Genomic DNA, 6000 nt, shown 5'->3' with positions numbered 1-6000 from the left:
CTACAGACACATTTTTCTCTTAGCCTAGTAAGATGCATTTCAGGTTACTAACTTCTAGAACTGTAAAAGCATGTATTTGATGTTTTAAGCAACTATTACAGTAATTTGTTATAGTAGTAGAGGGAATTGAATACAGACATCTGTGCAATAAAATTTTGTCTTACAGAACTGAATTTAAGCTCTCCACTCATTTATGTAGTTTCCTTTGGGTAAAGCATTTTGTGTTGAAATTCTACATTAATAGAAAAAAGGAAAATTAAAGTCAGTTTAGAGATATTTGGCCCCATGAGCTGGTACAGAGAATTTCCCATTGCCTGACAGTTGATGTTCTGACTTTGAGGCCTTTGAGGGCCATTAAGACAGGCAAAGTAATTGATTATAATGTTGTCACTCATTCTCCTGCAAGTTTTGTCCAAATCATTTCTACATTGTTAACTCAGAGTTCATCCTTTTTATTTCTTTCCTCTCCTACTTTCTTTCAAGGCTTCTTTCACCCCAACAGATGGGTCTATACATGAGCCCGTGCGTGTTCATATACATGTGTGCTTATTTGAAAGAAAGATGTATACAAACTCACACACGTATAAATACATACATTCCTTACTCTTGAACGCTTTCTTTGAACTCAACAAAGGAATTCCACATCTCATTTATTCCTCACAACATCTGTCTGAAGTGATTATTATTTTATTTATTATGCTAAATATCTGCAGTTTATTTTGCGTCATTATACTCTAATAAATTAATTAAAAGGAAAAAGTGAAATGATGCCGGACTCACTTTACGATCTTGACCACAGGTAACTGAGTCGCACTGAACAGATGTGTGGTAAATGCCTTCTAACTGGGAAAAAGGAAACTGTTATTTATGGCTCTATGTGCAAAGGAGTCCAATTAAAGCAACTCCCATTCTAAAAGCTCATTTTCTTGTAAACAAGATTAACCTGTTTGATCTTATCTGGGTTTAAGACAGACAACACTACAGCAATACACAGGTTCCTGGGTGAGTCTTAGAAACACAATGCAAGACTGACAGCAAATTACAGACTCATGAGAGCTCAAAACAACTCCCCACCACTGCATCTCATTCAACAAAACATCACGTTCAACCATTTTATTTTCACATTTCGCATGCAGCCATAGCTAAAGATACAACCATCAAAGTGAATTTAATGAAGGGCAATCATAATAATCTACTGCTTATTTTCGTCTTTTGTTTGAAGTATTTTGATTACTTTGTCATTCAAGTTTTTACCAGGTAACTGTATTAAAAATGACTACGTTGATATTCCTTCCCAAGTACTCAGGAGAGCTTGCAAGAACATGCGTGTTTCTGAAGAGAAACTGCTGACCCTGAATCATACGACTAGGCAGGAATTCAGGTTCTGTGATGAGTCAGTTTTGATTATAAAACTAAAAAAATTCCTTTCTATATAGGAGATATATAATGGATGATATTATCCATTCACTGTCTCTCTAGTGTTTATGATAAAATTTAGAAAAGAATGAGATATTTTATTTGAAACAATGGAAAAAGTCATATTTGTAGCATCGTTTTAAGTTTTCAAGCAGAAACAGTCAGAAAATTCAGTGAGAAAACATGAAACATGCTAACTCTTCATCCCAATGAATAAATTCCGTTACTCAATGACATTGGTATCTATACTTCAGTGAGGAGACATACAGCTTGAAAATAAATTTAATGTATAGACATACAAAGTCTATTTTTAGATTTTCTTCATGATATTAAATGTTATCTCTGATTCTAAGGCTATATTAAGTCAATCTATTTATTCACATTTCTGTTTCTGTGTAGACACCATTAGAAGAAATGTATTTGATAATCAGTTATGTCAGTGACAACGGTAGGCAATGTGGACTAGAGCCTGAAAAAGAGTACAGGATCTTAATAAGGAGAATAAAAGGCAATGACAATAAACTAGTGTGTTAAAGTCTACGCTGTCAAGAAGGTCAGTTAAGGTAGTTATATACATAGGAATGACAGACACAAAAGTGAAAACCTGTGGTCTCAGATTGTCCTCTCCTATAAAATTATAGAAATGGCATAGTTACAAAGTTTAGTTTTTCCCACTGCAGTGGCAAAACTCACCATCATTCTTCTAGTAAAAGTAAAGGCATATTACATGCGGTAATATTTGTCATTTGAAAAGAAATTATTCTTAAGAAATAATTGTTGAGGGGGGAGATAATTAGGTTTGTGTATTTATTTATTTATTAATGGAGGTACTGGGGATTGAACCCAGGACCTCATGCATGCTATGCTAGGCATGCACTCTACCATTCTGCTATACCCTTCCTCCCTCAGAATGGCCGTCATTTAAAATCTACAAATAATAAGTGCCAAAGAGAGTGTAGAGAAGAAGGAACCCTTCTACACTGTTGATGATGAGCAGGCAAACTGGTGCAGCCAGTATGGAAAACAGTATGGAGGTTCCTTAAAAAACTAAAAATAGAGTTACCATATGATCCAGCAATCCCACTCCTGTACATGTATCCAGAGAAAACTCTAACTCGAAAAGATACAAGCACTCCAATGGTCATAGCGGCATTATTTACACTAGGAGATTTTCTGGGGTAAATGGATACCCTGCAACAGAAAGAGCCTGAGTAAAGACCCTGAGGAAGGAGATTGATACCCAAGACTCCAAATGGGGCCAGTGTGATGAGGGAAAGCAAGAAGGAATGGGATGAAAAATGTCAAAGAATGTTGGGAAACAAGATGGCTTCCTTGCTACAGCTGAAGCTTCAAGATACAGGCAGTCCCTCATTCACAAGTTGTTCCTTGCACTTCATTAATTTTGTTTGCAAGGAATGATGTCGAGTAGTAACAATCCTCTTATTTCCATCTGTTGGTTAACATTCTGGCATCTATATTAGGGTCACATTTTGGAGTATATGAGCTGGGTACCACTGTACTGTGAACTGCTAATGCCCTACAAAATATAAGTGCACATGTACGATCAACACACAACACACATACACACACTGAGTGCATTATGACTTTATGACTTCCCGGGGCCATGTTACTGTCAGGATCTTCTCATCACAGCCATGACAATTAGGAAATAATTGATCCAAGGGAAGCTGTCAACATCAGATTATTTTTACCCTAAAGAATATAGAAATAGCAACCAACCAAGTTCCAGCTGGTAAGCCTCCCGTGGACATGAAAACATGGGATTCCATATTCGTATGACCATTTTGTGTCCTGTATTTTAAGGAAACATAAAAAGCATTTCAAAAACAGGGAGAGGGGAAAGTTAATAGACATGTGTGGGAAAAAGAGATCTAAAATGCTCAGGAGATTCTTGAGAGACAATGATGGGGAGAAAGCTTCCTTGGTTCTGGCAGCATTCCAACCCCAGTTATATCCCCTCAATGCCCAGAATAACTAATAAAGCAGCAAAAACCAACCTGTCCTCAAGGGAAGGAGTATCTTACAATTTTAATACACCTTATTGGTTGAACGTTCCACTAGAAAAATCAGCAAAGGGAATATACCCTCAATTTACAACACAAAATTACAACAAACAACAATAATGGGGATTTTTAAAAGATGAAATGATAAAAAGACTTTCTAAGTGACGTTAAATGTAAAACTTTCAGAATCAGGCAACCATGTTTTAAGTATCAGATCTATCACATGTTAACTGTTTGTCTATGGAGAGCCAACTGAATTATTCCAAATGTTAAAATCTTTACTCAAATGGTGGGGATAGTGGTATCTATGCCCTTAGGTAGTCAACAGATTTAGTCAATATATGCAAAAAGTTTAGCATAGTTCCTTCCTCTGGATGACGATGGTGGTGACATGAGGCCAGATTTTTTATTCTATCTCTCAAATGTCTCCATTGCTTCCCACGACCAGGTAATAAAATAATTGTACAGTAAAGCTCTTTAGCACACCCGTTTTTCATATTAAATACCAATTTTTCATGTGAATTTTCAACATGCGATATACTATTGTGAAACATTTTATCTCAAGAACTGCTATTGCAAAGTTATATCGACTTCTTTTGGTCTGGGATTTCTAATCAATACAGACATGCTCAAATATACTCTATATTAAACATATTTTTTTAAATGCCTTTAGTTCACCGCAGAGGCTTCCAAACCTAATACTCTATTTTGCTACTCCTCTTAACTGCAAAACTCTTCAGACATAATTTTACTGGAACCACTTTACGCCTTCGATTGCTTCTTTATTCCCATCCCAGAGGACTTGCATTCCCATCATTTAATGGTAACCATGATTCTTGTATTTCTGAGTCCAAAGGACACTTCTCCTTTTAACATACTAAATAAGTTAATTATAAATTCATCAGTCTACCTAGCAAACAATCTCATGGCTCTGGGCTAGGCTGGTTCTTCTCTCAGTTGATCTCAGGTAAAAATTCTCCACTTCCCATCTCTCTGAACCTTTCCCGAAGAACCTACTGAGCTCTCAGACTCACCTGGATGGGGTCTTTGAGAGGAAGGTCCCTGTGTCGAAGTCTGAATTCCTCTCTGGATGGTTGATGATGGAGACTGAGGCGCTCTCTCTTATAGAGAGGACGGCAGAAAGGAGTGAAACATTAGCTTCTGAGCCAGATTTAGGAATCTAAAAGCAACAACCATGTCCTCTCCCATTCAAGGTTGCACATGCTGAGGAACTGCAGCACAGAAGATATTTACAGCTTCTCATGTCTGCTCATTAGGCACTGTTTTTAGTATTTATTAGTCTACTTCTGAGCACATCATTTCCTACAGGACACTGATCTGGCCCAAGGGGAAAATCTCCTGCTGATTGTATATTCCCAACAGACCAGATCAGAAGTCAGGGGACTCCAGTTTTTATTACTTTTCCTCCAGGAACTCCCCTGCCTTCCAAAGGTCTAACTTCCTGGCACCTTCTCCCAATCTCAAGTTAATGTATTCTCCAAGTCTAAGACTGAGGGTCCTGTGTTAAGTAGGTGTCATGGGCCTTTAAAGTATTGATCTGTGTCAGGGGAACAGCTCCTGATAGCTCTAGAAAATTATACCTCCTCAATGAGGATAAGGGGTGTTTTCCTTGGACAGAAACAAGGGGTACTATAACTGTTAGCTTCATGATTCTTTTGACAAATCAATTAGGAGCTTTATGCTTTTAACACAAATTAGTAACTGTCACTTAGAAATTATAAGATATAATTGGATCTTTTTATGCATCATGAACTGAACTTAGATTTTTATATGGATTGTCTCATCTAATTTTACTAAAGTCCATTCTCTGAGGTCCCTACTATTATGAATATCATTCTATATTTGCAGAAACTGGGCTTAGAAGGGTGAAGTAATCTGCCCAAAATTATTAAATGACTAAAGGATGAGATTTGATTGGAACTCCATCAAGATAGTTACAGTTCTCATGCTTGAAGTCAGTAGTTCCCGACCAGGGGTGACTTTGCCTGTAGGGACACTTAGCATTTTCTGGAGAAATCTTCAGTTGTCACAACTGGGAAAATGCCACACATTGGGTTGAGGCAAGTTTGCTGCTCAACATCCTACGATGCACAGGGCATTCCCACCACAAAGGATTGTCCAAGACAAAAGTCAACAGAGTGAGAAATACTATTCTAGACCCAAAGTTCTCCAACATTAATGTGTATTTGAATCACTTGGGATCTTGTCCAAATGCAGATTCTGATTCAGCAGATCTAGGCTGGGCCGAGAGAGTTTGCATTTGAAACTAGTTCCCAGTTGATACTGATGCTGCAGGTCCTGGTCTGTGGACCACTCTGAATAATTTGTTAACCATATATAGGTGGGCCCATTTAAAGAACTGTTTTCCATTGGTTTCTATGTCTATCTTTACACTAAAACCACCATGTCTTGATTACTGTACCTTTTGAGTAAGTTTTGAAGTCAGGTAGTGTAAGACCTCCTTTTGTTCTCTTTCCAAACCCTTTTGGCTCTTGTAGGTTCTTTGAATTACTATGTAAATGTTACATAATTGTCAATT

This window comes from Camelus bactrianus, chromosome 18 (assembly GCF_048773025.1).
Source record: "Camelus bactrianus isolate YW-2024 breed Bactrian camel chromosome 18, ASM4877302v1, whole genome shotgun sequence".
Taxonomy (NCBI): domain Eukaryota; kingdom Metazoa; phylum Chordata; class Mammalia; order Artiodactyla; family Camelidae; genus Camelus; species Camelus bactrianus.
This window is presented reverse-complemented; position numbering follows the sequence as displayed.